We start from the raw sequence: 20705 nt of genomic DNA, 5'->3' as shown, positions 1-20705 counted from the left end.
TGAGCCCCAATAGCCAGTTGAGGGGTTACATTTGTCATTCTGCTGGGTACGACCCTCCGCCTCTCCCGGGACAGCAGTTACCAATTTCCTTGGGGTCCCCTGCAACCAACAGAGCCTTCTTTCTGGCCTTATTGGGATTTGTGGAATCCTTATGGCCAGGGCCAGCTCCAGGGTTTTGGCCGCCCCAAGCAGCCAAAAAAAAAAAAAAAAGCTGCGATCGCGATCTGCGGCGGCAATTCGGCGGAAGGTCCTTCGCTCCGAGCGGGAGTGAGGGACCGTCCGCCGAATAGCTGGACCTGCCACCCCTCTCTGGAGTGGCCGTCCCAAGCACCTGCTTGCCAAACTGGTGCCTGGAGCCGGCCCTGCTTATGGCAGGCGTCTTGACCCTTCAAGAGTCCTACTCACTCCTCTCTCACCAGCCGGTTCCTTTGGTGTATGAGGAGGAGGAGGTGCAAGTAGATCTGCAGGTTCCAATGGTTCTGACGGGCGCTTCCGCTTCATCCCCAGACAAGGCGGTCACTCATTCTCCTTCACTGCCAGATGACCACCCCCAGTACCAGGAGCTGTTACAAAAAGTTGCCATTGACCCTACAGATCCCATTAGAGGAGATTCAGGATCCTCATCACCGGCTTCTGGCATCTTGCAGCCGCAGGGAGCGAGTAAGGTGGCCCTGCCCATCAATGAGGCCATACTAGATCTTGCTGGCATGGTATGGCATGCTTTGGCATCTTGTGCCCCTAAACCAAAAAGGGCCAAGAGACAATATATTATTCCTACTAAAGGGGGCTGAATTCTTATTTTCCCATCCTGCCCCTGACTCACTGTTGGTTTAGGCAGCTGTTGAATGGGCTTGGTCACACTGTCAAAGGGCCACCCTGGCAGATAAAGGTTCTAAGAGATTGGACCTTCTGAGGAGGAAGATATTCTCCTCTGCAGGCCTGCAGTTTTGTGTTGCTAACTATCAAGCGTTGTTAGCAAAATATGATTTTAATAACTATTCCAGGCTTGTGGACTTCACAGACAAGCTTCCCAGAGAAGACAGGACCTAATTTCAGTCTCTTCTAGATGAGGGGAAGTTAGTGACAAAAGTAGTCCTCCATGCTTCAGCTGATGTGACGGACATGGCTTCCAGAAGTTTGGCCACTAGTCTGGCCCTGAGGAGGGATTCCTGGCTGCAATCATCAGGGTTTCCTAGGGAGATCCAGAACACAATGCAGGACCTCCCTTTTGATGAGTTGAATCTCTTCAGTGAGAAAATGCATGAGTCTTTGCACTCATTAAAGGACTTGCAATCAACTCTGCATTACTTGGGATTTGTACTCTGGTGCCCAGGAAGAAACACCAGAGGCAATCATATAGACAGAGGCAACCCTGTCTTCATGCATCTTATTACCAGTTCACTGTTGAACCTCCTTGCAAATGCCAGAGCTATACAGATGCCTTGCTTCTTAACCACCTCTACTGCTGCAGCCTGTACTCTCCATCAACCACCAGCCAAGAGCCACTTTTGACATATTGGTCAGGACCCACGTACAATCACTGAGGCCAACCACTCCGTCCCCTATCATCTTTGCAGGCCATCTTACACTCTTTGCCGACAGCCGGAACAAGATCACTATGGACAGCTGGGTTCTGGAGATCATCCACCAGGGATACTTGGGGGACAACTCTCACGAGGTAATTCTTCATTGGGAAGCAGAATCCCTTTTACACCAATGGGCTATAGAGCATGTCCAGACTCAGTATCATGGAAGGAGGTTCTGCTCCTCGTCTTTTGTAATCCCCAAAAAAGATGGAGGGTGGAGACCCATCCTGGACTTTCTGCAACTCAACATCTTTATTTGAAAGCTGAAGTTCTGGATGGTTACACCAACATCTATAATCCCTTCCCTTCAGGGAGGTATGTGGTTCGCAGTTCTCAACATGAAGGATACATATGTCCATGTGGACATTCACTCATCACACAGGAAGTTCCTGTGTTTCATGGTAGGACTGGAAAATTTCCAGTTTCAAGCCCTCCCCTTTGGGCTAGCTATGAGACCAAGATTATTTACAAAGGTTTCTCTGTGGTAGCAGCCCAGATGGGATGGCCAGAGCTATACAGTATTCTCATATCTGGATGATTGGCTGCTCGTAGACTGATCTCATCAGGGAGGTCAGATCGGCCACAGGGTTTCTCATACAACTTTTAACAGCTCTATTTGTCTGCATAAATGAAGAAAAGTCAGTTTGTTACCCACAAAGTCAATAAACTTTACAGGGGCAAGGTTGGATTCGGTTTCTGCAAGAGCACTCCTTCCCTCAGAATTTTTTCATGCAGTGAGCAACCTGACTTCACATATCACCCACAGACCACAAACCACAGTGCCCAAGTGCTTCTCACTATTAGGCCACATGCACCTACAAGACTTTTCACCAGACTCCCATTGCAGTGCTTGCAGGCTTGGCTCCACTCAATCTGTTGACCAAGCAAGGACCATATCAACTCCGGGGTTGTTGTTCCTGCCAGTTGTCACCTCCCTAACTTGGTGATCTAACCTGGAAAAGTTCATGGTGAAAGTTCCCTTCAGACCTCCCGCCCCCAGGGCCACCATTGTGATGGACACCTCCCTTCTGGGGTGGCGTGCTCACCTGGATAAGAACACTGCTCAGGGCACCTGGACCCCACAAGAGGCCAGACTTTAAACTTACTGGAACTGAGGGCACTTTGTGTGCAAGGCCTTTCTTCTGCTTATAGGCTCATTCCATATACGGATAATGTTGGACAATATCACCACAGTTGTCTATACAGACAAACAGAGAGGAGCGAGATCTCGTCCCCTCTGCCAGGAAGCTGTTAGAGTTTGGAACTGGTGTATCAGGAACCACATCACAATATGGGCAGTGTACCTTTCTGGTATTCTCAACTCCCTGGCTGACAAATTAAGTAGAAGCTTCTTGACAGAACACGAGTGGGAGATGCATGACATGGTCCTAGGTGAGATATTTACAAAGGGGGATACTTCTCCTAAATGAACAGAAATCTTCCCCTATGTTGCTCCAGGGGAGCCAGGGACTGCGATTCTCAAGGCTGATGCCCTCGATGAACAGCCTCAGCTATGCCTTTTCTCCTATTCACATGCTTCCATAGGTGGTAGGGAAGATACGCCCTGACAAAGCTAACATCATTCTTCTAGCACCGCACTGGCCCAGACAGTTCTGGTTCACTGAACTTGTAACAGTGTCTGCCCGCCTGCCAATCAGAATATGTCTGTTCCTGAATCTCCTAATCCAGCTACAGAATGGTTTATCAAAGGCCTAATCAGGACCCTCCCAGCAGTGCTTAAATCTACCTCTCAATGGGACTGTAACGTCATCCTGTCCAAGCTCACTAGTGCACTTTCCAACCTATGATGACTTGTACCATGGCATCAGTAATGACTTAGCTACTGAGAATGCCTCCTGCATGAACAGGTGTGCCATGGAAAATTTCGGTTTTTCTAAAAGGTTTTTCTAAAATCATTCCAACAATTTTTTATCAGCTTTAATTATAGGGCTTGATTTTCAGCCCTAGGTAAGCATTCATTTATTCCTACTCTGCACGCTCACCACTGGAAGTTCTCATTCAAACAGCTCATTTGCATATACTCCTAGGCAGACAGACATCCATAAGAGATTTGAAAGGGATAGAAGCTTTATTTCTCTCTATCAGGAATATACATATGTTAGTACATTAGAAAGTGGGTCCATGTGATTGCAAAATGTACACTTAGGTAGGGTTTGAAAATCAGGCCTTAGTTGGTTACTTTGGGAAGGAAGGGATAAGAATTATTAATTTACGTAATCATCATTCTTAAGGAGCACGTGTACTGAAGTGTAAAAATGACATTGTGGGATTACATGCTTTTGCCTGTCAGTGACTCCATATCAACGATGTTTAGTCTGCAATTGAAATAATTGGTTTTATTTTTGTCTACCAGCCCTGCTAACACAGGCTGGGGTCAGAGAGTCCTGTTGCGTTCTTTCCGCCTGATGCAGCCTTACCAGTAAGGGATTCTGTGAGCCAAGCATATTCCCTGTTACACCTCTGTAACCCTACTTTCTTTAAATTCTGTCTCCAGTAGTTACACACTCATTGTCTTCAGATAGACTTTCAGAGGTGTAACTGAGAATTTAATCCTCTCTTTAAATGTAATTCACAGTTGTGTTGATACATGAGCCAGAATAGAATCTACCCTCCCTCCCTTTTCCATCACTGTGTTGACTTTGTAGAGCTATTGGTCACTAGAGTCATTAGAAAGCAGGAAGCATGGGAAGCAGAGGTTGAGTTAGATGGGGTCACTCAACTATGATCACTATGATCACTTTTCAGTCCACAAATACCTTTTGAGCCCAGATATGAGCACGGAGAAATGTCAGTTATGGGATTGGTTCTTCCCCAGCCATGAGTATTATTTTTGAAGTAGATACCATCGTGCAACTTGAGGTAATTCATACATATATAAGGCACTTGTTTTGTTTCCTCCCATTTCCTCATTTCACAGTGAAACTTCTCTTTATGGAAGTCAGTTAGCTTGTTTGACCATTGTTAGAAGTATGTGTGTGAAAGGCCTTAGACATTTTTCTGCCCTAGGTGAGCTGCAGTATGTGCTCCCTTCCTCCCCCTTCTCTGTTCAGTCTATCCCATTTACTTTCATTATTGATTTAACGTAACACTTTGCTATTAAAATTTCCATTGTGATAACTTTTATAAACTCTCCCTAGTGCACTTTTAATTTCCTTTCATTCCTTTTATTTTTCTTTTTTTACTGTATATGTCAGTTTAGTTTTTTTTCCTTTTCTCTTCAAACTTTTTTCCTGGAGGGTTTTATAACAGGGTGGACTTGCCCCTTTAAAGGCTGGAGGCCTGGAGCTGGCCAGCCTTGTACAATTAGCTGTGCCTGCCACAGCTGGGATGAGGTATAGGGTTTAATTAGTAGAACCAGATGGAAAAGGAGGAGCTGGTTCTCCTGTAAAGAGCAGCAGAGATGAGAAGGGGGAGATAAATGCTATCTGTTTATGGAGTCTGCTGAGGGTGAGTAGCTGTAGCAGGGAATCCTGAGTTTTCAGGGGAAAGGGGCTTTAGGAAGAGAAGGCCTGGGAGACTCCCAGCAGGAAGACTGGGAGCATAGATTTGAGAACTTTTTGTTCTATATATTTTGTTATGTAAATGAATCCATCCTCAAGGTGGGGGGTTTGTTTTGATAATCAGAGATTCCTGAAAAGTGGGGAAACTGAGACAGGGGCCCTACAAAATGACCTCATGCCATAAGAGGGGCTCAGGATGGCTGATTTGTTCTCCCTCCTTTTTTTTTATTTTTCTGTGTTTGAGTTCCCCTCAATCTTTTCTTCCCTTTTCCACAATCCCCCATCAATTTCCCCCTTCTATCTTTTCTCATTCATCCTTGCTACCAATATATTTTCACCTGTCATTTTGACCCTAGTTTTCTTTCCCCACAGAGACTATATTATTTGTTCTCTTGTTTCCCCTTCCATCCACCCATGGTCAGTTCACTGCAGATACCCAGAGCCACTCATTAATCCTCCATTCATAAGCCATCCACTCATGGGTTGTTGTTTTTTCTCTCTTGTTTTTCCTTCACTGCTCCTGTTCTCAACCAAAGACAATTTGAAGAAAGAGCCAGTGTGTTGCTTTTCTCCTCAGTCCACATAACTCAGTGAGAAGGTTTCAGGGTGGTAGAGATCTCCAGGTTGAGTGACTGAATGTACTGACTTGAGTTAGTAGCTAGTCTGCTCAGAGGGAGCTAAATTTTAAACAGCTATTCAAGACAAAATCTGCTGGAGGTGACAGCAGAGAGACTGTGCTGCAGTCAGCAAGGGAAAGTGGAGTGGGACAGGAGAATGGCAGTGGAGAACACTAGGACCAGAGAGATGAAAGGGAGGGAGCTGTGCCTGAAAGAGGGCTTTCTCACTTCCTTTCAGGCAAGTATTTATTTTTGTTCTGCCCCTTTTGAGTTGTTGCCTTATACCAACTCATGGTCCTACATGGCCTGTATGGTAATGGCTCTGATTTTTCTCTCTTGCCTTGCTATAGATTAGGAGTAGCACCATGTTTGTGTGAAGAAAATGAGATGCAAAGGGTGTTAAAGCTGCATGCATAATAGGTCAGATTCTTCACTTCCTTGCAGCCTGTGTTGTCATTTGCACTTTTGCAAAGTTGGAGATACAACGTTACCAAATCAGAGTGGTAGCATTTTACATCCACTTTGCACAGGTGTGAATGATGACATGGTGCAAGTAGAACTGCACCTAAAATAGTGTAAACAAGTATTCCTTTTTTAAAGTATCTAAAACATAATTACATTTGTATAGTAAACGATTCTGGTATAATGTATATGCGTGACCATGGTGAGACAGTTGGCCAAATTAACGAGTTACATGGGTTCTACTTCCTACTGGAAACTAATGATTCTTCCATTGAGTGCTGCATACAGTTTGCAACTGTAGAAATGGTGTTGTTTTTCTAAATAAAATCAACATTATCCACAACATTTTGGAAGTGCAGATGCTTTGTCCTACTACTTACTTTCCAGGTTCATGGTTAGGTTAAAGCAGTATGTTGTGAAATCAAGTAGCAGAATAAACTCAGATCGACATAATCTTGCTCTTCCTGTGTGAAAGGCCAACACAAAGCAAGGGAAACTGACTATGCAGGGAGACATGGAAACTGACTGTGTACAAAGCACTGCCAAATGCACCAATTGAAAATAGAGAAACATTTATTTCTTCTAAATTTGTTCAGTTAGGGTAAACTTTGATGTTACTTGTAACCAAGAAGTAGGTAAAAGAAATTAGGAGCTAGATTCTGATCACAAATGTGGCTGCTTGTCACGATGGTCCAGTGCTACGAAGCTGCGGGAAAACCAACTCAGCTGGCTTCCTGAGGTTTCCCCATCCCTGTTACACGCTTTGTTTGAAGGGAGGTGAGTAGCCAAATAGTAGTAGTTTGTAAGTAAAATTGGGAAGTTTGTCCATTTAATACACCTCCTATACTGCTTCTAATATTTACACCGTGGATACAAGGTAAAATAAAAGCATATCCTGTATAACAGCATCCAAATATACTTTTTTTCTTCTTACTGACATCACTGCTAGATCTCATTCATGCTCTTAAGATTTTATTGACTGTCATAGCCTTCTCCTATCTCATTTCTTTCTTTGCAAATTACTGCTTCCAAGGTAGCTTTCCTCTCTCATTACTGGCTAGATTTCCTCCTTCTTGGCTTTTACTCTTTCTTCACATTTAGAGCAAGTTTCTTCTTCATATCTTAACTTCCCACAATTTTGCTGCTATGTGCACCTCTGACCTAGTTTCTTCCTACATTTCCTGCTCCATATGCCACTCTGCTACTCATTGGAGCAGGGATGCTGTTTTTCTTCTGTTGCATATTGTAAGCACTGTATATCTCCAGCTTTACATTAATATTATCTGATTTTACTGCAGTAGGCTGAGTTGCAGCTATTCACAAGTCTGGTGCCCATGATTTCAAGCTTTTATATGTCATTATTCTGAAGTCCGGTTTCTTCAAACCCGTCAAAGGTATTTGTCTTGAAACATAGAACAACATGAGGTGATTGAAACAAATAGCAGCTAGCCAATAAGAAGATGCTATTATAGATGGTTCCAGCTGTCTAACTATATCAGCATGAGGTTTTTTGGGGTCGGACCCTTAATGCCTCATTCTTAGAGTTGCTGGGTGGGTCCCTCTGCTTCATTTGCAGCACTGAGTTGCCCTCTGGCTATTGGGGTTGTGGGCAAGGTCCTCATGCTCATCCCTAATCTAAATGCTGAAGTATTGAGGCTATTGACAGCTTTATCTTAATACATCATTAAAAAAATCTTTCTTATGCTCGATTTTTTTTTTTTTTTGGAGAAAATCTGCATCATGCAAACACTTCCTCTCATTCGAATTTCCTGGAATGAGTAGTACCATTTTTTTAATAAGTTGTTTTTTTGTTCCCCTTAGTTGAGAGCTTCCCTTTGTATCTGTCAGCAGCATCACTTTGGTCTGTGACTTAGTGTAACAAGAACTTAAAATTAACATACAGTTCAGTTCTATATGTTAGTTAAAATGATCAGGAAGTAAAGAGTGAACTCCCCATCTTGTGGCTGAAACTTAATCCATTGACCTGTGTATGTAACCTAACCTTCACAGAGACATCCCTGAGCAGATGTATTTTAGACCTTCCCCATAACACCTGTGCAAGAGCAGGGAAAAGTTAACCTTTTAGGGCTTTATTAATTTGTTTTTGAAGTCCTTTGTAATATCCAGATTAAAGATGCTATAGAGTTGAAAAGTATTTTTACAACTGTGGGTTAGTGTAGCCAAATAATTGGATTTTATATCCCAAGACGTAGGTGCCCACACTAGAATACAAGTTATAAAAGAATTCCTCAATGTAAAATGAAGAGAACTAAAATCTGACACTGATTAGAAACCTCTGCATCATGAAATGTGACTGCTCCTGCAAGAATCTAACAAGAAATGCCTTCTGGGATTTATTCTGATTGGCTAAAGTGGCCTGCAAGTTTTTTCTTTTACTATATGTGAAATGCAATGACTGACCCCTATTAAATTAACACTTTCCTAGCATATCTGTATTGTATAGTATGTAACTGTCTTAGATGCCAATCAAAGCACTGAGACACATATAGTGAGATGGTTTTGGGTGTGGTTTATTCATCATCTTGGCACTGCATCTTGCATGGACTAGACTCCCAAAATCCTGTGCCAACGTCCATGGGACTCAGCCTGGGATGGAGTCTCTGGTAGAGATCTTTTCTTCCGGACTAGAAATCTAAGTGATAGTGCCAGTTCTTCTCTGAGTAGTGTCCCTATAGGTGCTCCACTCTAGGTGCGCCTGCATCCCTGCACTGCTGATCAGAGAACTTTGGTAGCAGTGCCCGTTAGATTTGCACATGTGCTGTCTCCCCTCGTGCCCCACCACAAGGCTAACCGGCACGTGAGGGCTAATCTCCCTCAGTTCCTTCTCCACCATCCCTGGCTAGAGCTACTAGTAGTCCAGTTGCAATTGTTAGGCTAGGTCTACACTACGGGGGGGGGAGTCGACCTAAGATACACAACTTCAGCTACGTGAATAGCGTAGCTGAAGTTGCATATTTTAGGTCGACTTACCTAGCTGTGAGGACGGCGGCAAGTCGACCGCTGCCGCGCCGCCGTCGATTCCGCTTCCGCCTCTTGCCACCGTGGATTTCTGGAGTCGACGGCAGAGCCATCGGGGATTGATTTTATTGCGTCTTCACTAGACGCGATAAGTCGATCCCCAATAGATCAATTGCTACCCGCCGATCCGGCGGGTAGTGAAGACGTGCTCTTAGCTTCTTTAGCATTCTTAATAGTTGGTCTTAGTTGTGGTTTTCTCTCTTTGTTTTCTCTCAAAAATAAAAATAATTTTTTTTTTTATTTTTCCATGCTTTTTTGTCAGGGACCTGTCCCCGCAATGGGATATGCCTGGCTCACCAGGCTTCAGGAATTGCCTCCCTTGCAAGGAATCCATCCCTGTGGCAAACAACACTCCTGCAGCATATGTTGCTTTGGGGAAGGCCACGTTCTGCAGAAGCATGGTCTCTGTCAACAGCTCAGACCCAGCTATCGAAAGGACAGGGAGTTAACACAGAAGATCATCTTCATAGAGGCAGCCCTACAACCTTCCCTGGTCAGGAGTCACCCAGAAGGCACAAGTCTTCCCCACAGCCCTCAACATCCAAGGACTGTGGGTCGAAGAAATTGGTTGTGGACCCCTCTCGTAAATTGTCAAAAAGGAGAGCCATGAGTCCCCAGAGTGAGCCCCGAGCTAGCCATAAAAGATCTCTGGTATGCTCAGTATCGTTGCTACCCTCTGCATGGACTTCGGTACCAAGTCCGCTCCCAGGGCGGGAGTCTTCTCTGGTACTCTGCCATGCACCTCCACTTTCTAGTGGAGAATCAGATAGCGAGCCACAGGAGTTTATTTCCCACTCCTCCTCCCATGCTCCCTATGATGCCTACTATCAAGAGGCTACTCAGGTATACCTTCAGCCTGCCCATCCACCACCATGGTACGGCCAGCCATGAGTGCCATAGCTGAGCTTTATCCCACTGCCTCAGTGGCCATACTGGGATCCCTGGATGACATATTGCCCCCATACTTCTCGGGCTTCCAGCCTCATCCATGAACCTCTGAGACATTCTCCCTCGAATGGGGCATCCAGAACATTGGAATCTCCGGAGGAGATTATGGAGGAACAGGAGGGCGGATTGGAGGAAGAGGTTACTTTGAGAACCAACAAAAAGGGTTGCAGACACACTGCAGATAACCCTGGCAGAAACCAAAGACACTCACCTCAAACTCCTTGACATCTTACACTCTTTCTTCTCCTCCAAAATAGCCATCCCCATCAATGAGGTTCTCCTGGACCCCACAAAAACTATAGGGCAAACCCCAGGGTCAGTGACACCTACTTGTAAATGGGCCAATACAAATATTACATCCTACCTAGGGAGACACAATTTCTTTTTCCCACGCTTCCCCCCCAACTCCATCATCATGGATGCTACCACCAAGTGAGATCCACCTTCTACAATAGGGATTAGAAATGCTTGGACCAATTTTGGAGGAAGGCCTCCTCCTCTGCCATTTCACAGTTTCGAATAGCAAATTATCAAGCCTTTACAGCCAAATATGACTATTAACTATTCAAAATTCAACAGCTTTATTGATTGGGTCCCAGAGTCACAGTGCAACCAGTTCTGAGCTACTGTCCAGGAAGGGCTGCTAGTAGCCAAACCTATGCTCCAGTGAGCCCTCAACGCAGCTGATACAGTGGCTTGGTCCATCTCCACGGACCAAGTGGTTATGCGACCTTTCAGGCTTCCCTAAAGAGGTGCAACTGAAACGTTGAAGACCTTCCCTTTGAAGACACATACATCGATGGGAGGAGCCAGGCTGTCCTCTCTCTGTGCAGAAGCACTAAAATTACAGAACTGGTGCTTCTCCCACATTACACTATCAGCGGCCTACCTTGTAGGCACACACAACTTGATAGTGGATCGTTTCAGTTGCAAGTTCCCACATGACCTGGAATGGGAGATAAACCCAGCAGTACTTCATGACCTATTCAGGTGGTGGGGGACATTGACCACGGACCTGTTTGCCATTTACTTGAACAAGAAATGTGCATGTTAACCCTCCCAGAGCAGGGATGGCGCAACATTCCTTGGGTGATGCACTCCTTCTTCTGTGGGACAAGGACCTTCTCTGTGACTTTTCTCCATTTCCCCTACTGTCAAAAGTCATATTAAAAAGAGAAGGTACACACGTCATACCAATTGGTCCCATTTGACTGAGACAGACTTGGGCATGTCACGAATTGTGACAGGTAAGAGTACCATCGATCTCATTTCAATCTACTCCATACCTCCTATCAAAGAATGAAGGATGCACTCTACATCCCAACCTGGGGATTCTCCACCTCAAGGCTTAGCTCCTTCTTGGTTCCAGCACATAGAAATCTCCTGCTCAGAAGAGGTATAAGGAAAATCCACAACACGTTGTACTTACCTGCAAAAGTGGTCCAGGTTTCAGACTTTGTGCAATTCCCAACAGATTTTCCTGACATCTGCTACTCTGGTCTAGACAGTATTTGGTCCTGCCATGCGGGCAGGGGACTGGACTCGATGATCTCTCGAGGTCCCTTCCAGTCCTAGAATCTATGAATCTCCCAAAAGTCATAGACTATGTGCTGATTCTTAAAAAATCAGGACTATCTAAGTTCACTCAGGGTTCACCTAGCGACTATAGCAGCCTTCCATTGACAAGTGGAGGGATACTCCAGTATTATCACACCCAACCACAAAAAGATCCCTTAGGATTATAATTAATCTTTTCCCCCAACCCTGACATCCCACCTCTACATGAGACCTAAACCTAGTGCTGAAAGGCCTAGACTCTCCTTCAAACCCAGGCTACCTGCTCACTTACATACCTGTCTGTGAAAATGGCCTTCCTGGTGGCAATCACCTCTGCTAGGAGAATAGGGGAAATAGTGACCCTGATGGCACATTCCCCCTACATATTTTTCTTTCAGGACCAGGCCACACTCAGATCACACCCATAGTTCACCCCAAAGGTGACCTTTCACATGAACCAACTGATCCGCCTTCTGACTTTTTACCCCAAGTGTTACCGTGACAATAGGGAGGCTATACTACACATGCTAGACCAGGGGTCGGCAACCTTTCAGAAGTGCGAGTCTTCATTTATTCACTCTAATTTAAGGTTTTGCGTGCCAGTCATACATTTTAATGTTTTTAGAAGGTCTCTTTCTATAAGTCTATAATATATAACTAAACTATTGTATGTAAAGAAAATTAAGGTTTTTAAATTGTTTAAGAAGCTTCGTTTAAAATAAAATTAAAATGCAGATCTTATCAGTTTAGTGTGATCCTTGCTCTTGCTTTTCCTTGCTGAGTTTTCCAATGTCTGGCACGTATTTGGATACTTTAAGCTGCACATAGGCTTCTGAGTGATCAGTTGTTAACCGACTTCAAGAAGGACAGAGGACAGATTTCATGTGTGTAAATACCTGTTCACACAGGTATGTGGATCCAAATGCTGAAAGTATTGCAAATGCAATTTTCTTCGAACAATTAAATTTCACTGTCAGGGACATCCAGCAGGTCAGAATAGAGGCCCCATGATCTCTCTTGGTAGTTTCAAGTTCAGTCAACAGATCTCCAAACTTTGATGCCCACAATTCTGAGCTTTTTAACTGAATGAGCTGCATTTTGAAATCTTCAGTACCCATCCACTGAAATACAGACAAATCCAAGTCACTTTCATTGAACTTTTCAGGTTTAATGAGAAAAGAAAGCATTGGGCCAAATCTTGAAATCTGTCAGAAAATTCTGATTCCAGTTCTTGCATGCACATTTCTAATCTGAACGTCAAACGCAATGTGCTGTTCCACATGGCGTGACAGTGATGTAAGCAGCAAATCAGGACTTAAAAACATCCCAGTACAGTGGCGCTGGAACAATTCTTAAGGAGGGGGTGCTGAGCTGCGCCCTCTCTTGCCCCGGTCTGCACCTCTCACTGCCCCAAGCTGGGGCCAGTGAGCCACAGCTGCAGGCGGCTGCAGAGCCCCAGGCTGGCAGCCGGGACCCCAGGCCGGCAGCAGAGCCCCCTGGACTGGTGGCCGGGACCCGGGGCCAGCAGCAGGCTGAGCGGGGCTGGCGGACAGAACCCCAGTTGGCAGGGGGCCAGCATCCAGTACCCCAGGCCAGCAGCGGAGCCCCTGGGACCGGTGGCCAGGACCCGGGCAATGTGAGTGCCACTGAAAATCAGCTTGTGTGCCGCCTTTGGCACCTGTGCCATAGGTTGCTTACCCCTGTGCTAGACTTTAGGAAAATCTTGGCCTTTTACCTGGATAGAACAAAGGCTTTTAGGAGGTCTCCTAAGTTTTTCCCATCTACTACGGAAAGTTCTAAGGGCTCAACAATATCAGCCCAGAGACATTTCCGATGGGTCTCGAACTGCATTAAACAATGTTTTCAGGTTCGCAACATGACACCTCCAGATGGTATTTGCATGCACTCCACGAGGTCAATCTCCTCATCTGTCACTTTCTCAAGAATGTCCCTATTTCAGAAATCTGTAGAGCAACAACTTGAGTGTCAGTCTACACCTTCGCAGAACATTATGCAATTACTGGGGACTCCACCTCTGACATCGTCTTCGGCTCCACGGTATTGTCATCTGTAACTGACTCGACTCTGAGGCCCCAGCCCTCCTGTGGGGTTACTGCTTGGGAGTCACCTACAGTGGAGCGCCCATAGGGGCATTACACAAGGAAGTTACGTTGTGCAGTAACAATGGTTCGAGATGTGTGTCCCAATGAATGCTCCACTATCCCCCCGCCCCCTATGGACTTCATGTTTATGGCTCTGCGGTAGAGAAGGAACTGAGGGAGGTTATCCCATGTGCACTGGTTCTCCTTGTGGTGAGGCAGGAGGAGAGACAGCACATGTGTGGGCCTAATGGACACTACTACCAAAGTTCTCTGATCAGCAATGCCAGGATGCACGTGCACCTACAGTGGAGCACCCATGGGGGGGACAAATCTTGAAGAACCATCGTTACTGCACAAGGTGAGTAACTTCTTCACTATTTTGGCTATGTTATATATATTATCCAGATGAGGTGCAGGATATTCTGTAGCTTTTGCTATCTTCTTAGTGTGGTAGTAGGGTGGCCAACTTTCTGACTGCAGAAAACCCCTTGCACCACCCCTTCCCTAATGCCCAGGCCCCACCACCTCACTCCATCCTATTTTACTCCATCGCTCGCTCTCCCCCACCCTCGCTCACTCGCTCATTTTCACACAGGGCTGGGGCAGGAGGTTTGAGTGTAGGAGGGGGTGAGGGCTCTGGCTGGGCGTGTGGGCTCTGGGGTGGGGCCATAAATTAGGGGTTCAGAGTGTGGGAGGGAGGAGTGGGGCAGGAGTTTGGGATGCAGAGGGGGCTCTGGGCTGGAGTCAAGGGGTTTGGCATGTAGGAGGGGCTCAGGGCTGTGGCAGGGCGTTGGGCTGCAGCAAGGAGTGTGGGGTGCAGGCTCTGTGAGTTTGGGTGTGGGAGGGAGCTCAGGACTGGGGCAGAGGGTTGGGGCTTGGGAGGGGGTGCGGGATGCAGGTTCCGGGTGGTGCTTACCTCAGGTGGCTCCTGGAAGTGGCCATCATTCCCCTCCGGCTCCTAGGTGGAGGCATGGCCAGGTCGCTCCGTGCGCTGTCCCGTCCGCAGGTGCCATCGCTGCAGCTCCCATTGGCCGCAGTTCCCAGCCAATGGGAGCTGGGGAGCCAGAGCTCAGGGCGGGGGCAGTGCACGGAGCTCCCTGGCTGCCCCTGAGCCTGGGAATCGGAGGGGGGACATGCCGCCACTTCTGGGATCCACGTGGAGGCAGGGAGCCTGCCTTAGCCCCACTGCGCCACTGACCAGACTTTTAGCGGCCCCATCAGCAGTGCTGACTAGAGCTGCCAGAATCCCTTTTTGACCCGGTGTTCTGGTCGAAAACCGGATGCTTGGCAACCTTGTGTGGCAGGGATCAGTGACTTTTATTTGAATTGGAGAACGTTTTTCTTTAAAAGAGTTAATTTTTGTGTGATTTACACCTGTAGCATTTCACGCTATCAACTAATTTCAGTTACATAATTATGCCATTCTTTGCATTCTTGGTAGCACACATTATTTATTTGTATGTGTTTTGCAGTAGTAACTAGAGGCCCAGTCAGAGATGTAGACCCCATTGTGCTAGGCACAGTAATCACTTAGTATCAAAAAGATGATCTCAAGCCCAAAGTGCATTGGTGGTAGTTCAGTTTAAAGTATCAAAATTTGGCTCTAAATCTGATAGGATCTCTTGAGCAGTGATGGACTAAGGCTGGATTGAACAGAGGACAGTTAAGGTCCTCATCCTGTAAATGGGTCCCCAAGTTTTGTAGCTAACCCTCATATCAGAAATGCACAATAGGAATTTGGAATTCAGAGTTTCTGAAGGGTCCTATTTTTTTTTTTTCAGTCTATTACCTTGCCCTTCTTAGGGACAGATGAGCAAGTCTGAGAATCCATGGTATTGGTAAATCCAGGCTGTTTAGCCTTTACGTTTTTTTTTTTTTTTCTTTAGTTGGTGTTGTGATTAAGGCACAGAACTGGACAACAGCAGACCTTGGTTCCATTCATTTCCTGCGTGACTTTGGGCAGTTCTCTTAAGCTATCTGAAGCTCATTCTGGGCCTAGGCTTTATATGCTGCATAAAGTAGCCACAACAAGCCTGGGAAGCATTTTCCTTAGCCCCAGAGCAGTGTAGGATTGACAGTCTACCCTCTCTCATAGCCCCTGGTCTAGAGACATATCCGTACTGCTCAATGCTACAGGGATTCTTGGCTGTGAGACAGCCAATAAGCAGCTCTGAGGAAGCTGCTTCAAGTTAGAGATGCTCTTAGAATCATAGAATCATAGAATCATAGAATATCAGAGTTGGAAGGGACCTCAAGAGGTCATCTAGTCCAACCCCCTGCTCAAAGTAGGACCAATTCCCAGCTAAATCATCCCAGCCAGGGCTTTGTCAAGCCGGGCCTTAAAAACCTCCAAGGAAGGAGACTCCACCACCTCCCTAGGTAACGCATTCCAGTGTTTCACCACCCTCCTAGTGAAATAGTTTTTCCTGATATCCAACCTGGACCTCCCCCACTGCAACTTGAGACCATTGCTCCTTGTTCTGTCATCTGCCACCACTGAGAACAGCCGAGCTCCATCCTCTTTGGAACCCCCCTTCAGGTAGTTGAAGGCTGCTATCAAATCCCCCCTCATTCTTCTCTTCTGGAGACTAAACAATCCCAGTTCTCTCAGCCTCTCCTCATAAGTCATGTGCTCCAGACCCCTAATCATTTTTGTTGCCCTCCGCTGGACTCTTTCCAATTTTTCCACATCCTTCTTGTAGTGTGGGGACCAAAACTGGACACAGTATTCCAGATGAGGCCTCACCAATGTCGAATAAAGGGGAACGATCACGTTCCTCGATCTGCTGGCAATGCCCCTACTTATACAGCCCAAAATGCCGTTAGCCTTCTTGGCAACAAGAGCACACTGTTGACTCATATCCAGCTTCTCGTCCACTGTGACCCCTAGGTCCTTTTCAGCAGAACTGCTACCTAGCCATTCGGTCCCTAGTCTGTAGCAGTGCATGGGATTCTTCCGTCCTAAGTGCAGGACTCTGCACTTGTCCTTGTTGAACCTCATCAGGTTTTTTTCTGCCCAATCCTCTAATTTGTCTAGGTCCCTCTGTATCCGATCCCTACCCTCTAGTGTATCTACCACGCCTCCTAGTTTAGTGTCATCTGCAAACTTGCTGAGAGTGCAGTCCACACCATCCTCCAGATCATTAATAAAGATATTAAACAAAACCGGCCCCAGGACCGACCCTTGGGGCACTCCACTTGAAACCAGCTGCCAACTAGACATGGAGCCATTGATCACTACCCGTTGAGCCCGACGATCTAGCCAGCTTTCTATCCACCTTACAGTCCATTCATCCAGCCCATACTTCTTTAACTTGGTGGCAAGAATACTGTGGGAAACAGTATCAAAAGCTTTGCTAAAGTCAAGAAATAAGACATCCACTGCTTTCCCCTCATCCACAGAGCCAGTTATCTCATCATAGAAGGCAATTAGGTTAGTCAGGCACGACTTCCCCTTCGTGAATCCATGCTGACTGTTCCTGATCACTTTCCTGTCCTCTAAATGTTTCATAATTGATTCCTTGAGGACCTGCTCCATGATTTTTCCAGGGACTGAGGTGAGGCTGACTGGCCTGTAGTTCCCCGGATCCTCCTCCTTCCCTTTTTTAAAGATGGGCACTACATTAGCCTTTTTCCAGTCATCTGGGACCTCCCCCGATCGCCATGAGTTTTCAAAAATAATGGCTAATGGCTCTGCAATCTCACCCGCCAACTCCTTTAGCACCCTCGGATGCAGCGCATCTGGCCCCATGGACTTGTGCTCTTGAAGCTGATCTAATTTATGCTTGGTCCCTACAGTAGCCCAGAATCCAGATGTCACAAATGTCTTCCTTTGACTACACCTTCTTTACTGTGCATCTCAGCAAGTGCAGCACAGAATCTGCTTCTGTCTCCTTTTGCTCATCTGTAAAATGGGGATAATACACAGAGTTATTGTTGCTAAATTTATTAATGCTTGGGAAGCTATCGGCTTGGATGGAAGGTATTCTAGAAATTCAAAGTAGTATTGATAATTGTAGTCTCTTTCCAAATCCCAACTCTAAAAGGTAATCAGTGAGGTTAAATTGAAATAGCAGGAATAACTTTCTAATGCACAGAAGCTGATGCATTCATATCAGTGGCAATGTCAAGTTCTGATGTGGCAGTTCTTATTCTGTAAGCTGTTTTGATTCTCACCCTGAGGGCCTAATAAAATGCATATATTTATAAGTTTATGAATAAGAGTCCAAGCTTATTCTACAGAAAGCTATGCATGGTTTAAATAGTCAAAAAGACCATTCCTGTGCCCACAGGTTTTCTGTGCAAATCTGTGATCCAGCGTCAAATCCATTCATTTAACTTTATATATACTCTTGCCCAATTTCCTTTGTATATTTTTTACCTATTGAGTATTTTGTTTTAAATTAGTGGGCTGAATTTTTATCCTCACAGCTTTTTTTAAAATCTGTAATTATACCACTTTGTAAGAGTATTTTTTCATTAACAATAATAGCTACGTAAACATTGAAATTTTAAATGAATTCTAAACTGTTAATTATCAAGAATAAATAAGTACTTTTCTTTACATTGTGAGTTATTTCATAGATGGTATATCAGGCATACGGAAGTAAAATCCAACTAAGTAATCCATGTGATCCCTCTCCCTTTTTTTAGTTGATGGAGTAGTGATCTTAGCAACACAAAGATCTAGCGTTTAACTGCGGATCTTATCGTAACAATCAGCGGAGACTACTGCAATGGAGTAATTATTTGTACACAGTATGGGTTTATGCTGTTTAAATTTACAGGTTAGTCTTTGTAAATCTTACTCCTTAGAAGCCATATGTTGCATTGCTAAAATATTTATAAATATATCCAAAATGGAATTATGCAACAGCTAAGCATTCATTTTGTTGTGAATGCCTAAGTCCCACTTCCTATTTGTAGTGTTTTCAAAAAGGTAATCTTCAACTTTACGGTTGTTTGTTCTTCCTCTGTAAGGATGTTTGCACTGACTTGCATTGGTATCCATAGAAATTTTCCATGAATAAAACCTTTGAAAAGCTGTAATGGTTAAAGAATTTATTTGTCATCTGCATAGAATTCGATAAAGTAGCTCGGTTGCATGTTAATGTTTTTTCTCTTTGTACAAAAAAAATCTATTTTATTTCAGTGTAATTATAATGGAGGGGGAGTGGAAAATAATTGGTGCTTGCATCTCATCCTTTTCAAACTAGAATATGGGTCATGTTCAGAAATGCCGTTTAGTGGCAGTTTGTCTAAATTTTTAATGTAGGCATGGTGTGAAGCTTGCTTATTGTTAGGTGCGCACACTCTCCTTTTGACTCTGACTCTGGACAGCATTGCGAAAGACAAGCAAACAAATATCAAAAAGCATAGAATGTATCTGAACATTGAGATTCAAGCTATGCAAGTTTAAAAGCTGAGCATACTTATTCAGTAGCTCCCATTTCTTTCAGGATTTTCCCTTCACAAGTTCTAGCTGTTGAAAGGCTGATATGAAGTATCTTTCCATGAATGATTCCCCTCCTCCCATTCCAAATATATATTTTGTCCCCTCTTAGCCTGCGTTGCTTCTCCTTCCTTCAGTCCTGTGTTTGCTTGTTCATAAATGCAATGATTACAAAAGCAGAGTAACGTCTGAGAGACTGTGGTGGTGGTGTTCACATGACTAATACTGTGAAAGATAGCAAGATTTTTTTTTTGAGCAGCTCCAGTCTACGCACAGTTGGTTCCCAGCTGACAGACAGAATGTGGGGTGGGCTTTGTCACCAGAATGCTGGGTACTGCATGCCCAGCTATGCTTGCAATTACACGGTGCCCAGAAACCTGCTGCTTATGTCAGGGTGCAGGCAGTTTGAACACATAGAAACTGGGTAGTTTTTCCCCTCTTTCTTCCTAGAAAAGGTTATGTAATGAGGGGATTGCTGCTAAAGTAAGAGAAAATGAAGTCTTTGTTAAATGCCTTAACAAAGAAAGAAGGTAAGCAATGAACTCAGAAAATTTGATGTTTGAGAAATGATATTTTCTTGTGTACCTTTAATATGATCTGCTTACTTATTGTATACTTAATCAGTTCTTGCCATTTCTTTTTTCAAAATTCTTGTCTGTCAGAGCATCCATTTAGGCAACTAATTATTAGATCTAGTTGGTACCTGACTTACTCATTTTAGTTTTTTCTTAAACTTAGGTAGATATAGAAAATGTTCTATTTTTCTAAGAAATCCATCTGAAGATGTATAAGCGATTTCTTTGGTGAATATTATCACTGTAAGCTCCTTAATTGTCCTCTCATAAGTATGGATTGTTAGGTATAAAATTCTGAGAGCTGGAAGGAAAGTATTATTTAATTCTTAGGTTTGATATAAAGGTACAATAATTACTTGATTTGAAACTTAAAAGCATGGAATTTGTTGAGATGTCTTCATGTCATTTTATAATATTTGTTTCTCCAAACAACCTTTGCAATAAGAATTTAAGATCTGTAAAATAATTAACTAACAATAAAAATTATTGTTTAGTTTAAAGAGTTTAAAGCATGTACATTTGTTTCGTTATTTTGTGGTGTAGTTATTTTTTATTGTGAAAATAATATAAATATTGCCATGTAAGAGGCAGCTAAGAAAATATCCACCCACTTACAGTTTGCAGATTGCCGGGGAAAAAACAGTTGGTTGGAATATTAATCATTTTGGGCATGAAAGAGGTTATTTTTAACTCTTTCTGCATAGATATGTGCCTAAAAAAATCCTAATTGTGGTTTTGATAATTTTCCCATTACCTTCACAAAGAAAATGTTAGTCTTTAATTCAAAAAGTAAAGACTAATTTTACTTGCAGCTATCTCTTTAAGAATATACAATTGGGGTCAAAC

The 20705-nt window shown here is 44.3% G+C and overlaps 1 protein-coding gene across 2 annotated transcripts in view; it reads left to right on the top strand.

The window, feature by feature from the left end:
• The window catches only part of SHANK2 (SH3 and multiple ankyrin repeat domains 2), a 638838-nt gene that overhangs the window by 239101 nt on the left and 379032 nt on the right, over positions 1-20705 (top strand). The gene's annotated exons all lie outside the window — the stretch shown is intronic.

Source organism: Malaclemys terrapin, chromosome 4, assembly GCF_027887155.1.
Source record: "Malaclemys terrapin pileata isolate rMalTer1 chromosome 4, rMalTer1.hap1, whole genome shotgun sequence".
Classification (NCBI taxonomy): domain Eukaryota; kingdom Metazoa; phylum Chordata; order Testudines; family Emydidae; genus Malaclemys; species Malaclemys terrapin.
The sequence above is the reverse complement of the archived record's forward strand: the minus strand, read 5'-3'. Positions and strand labels throughout refer to the sequence as shown.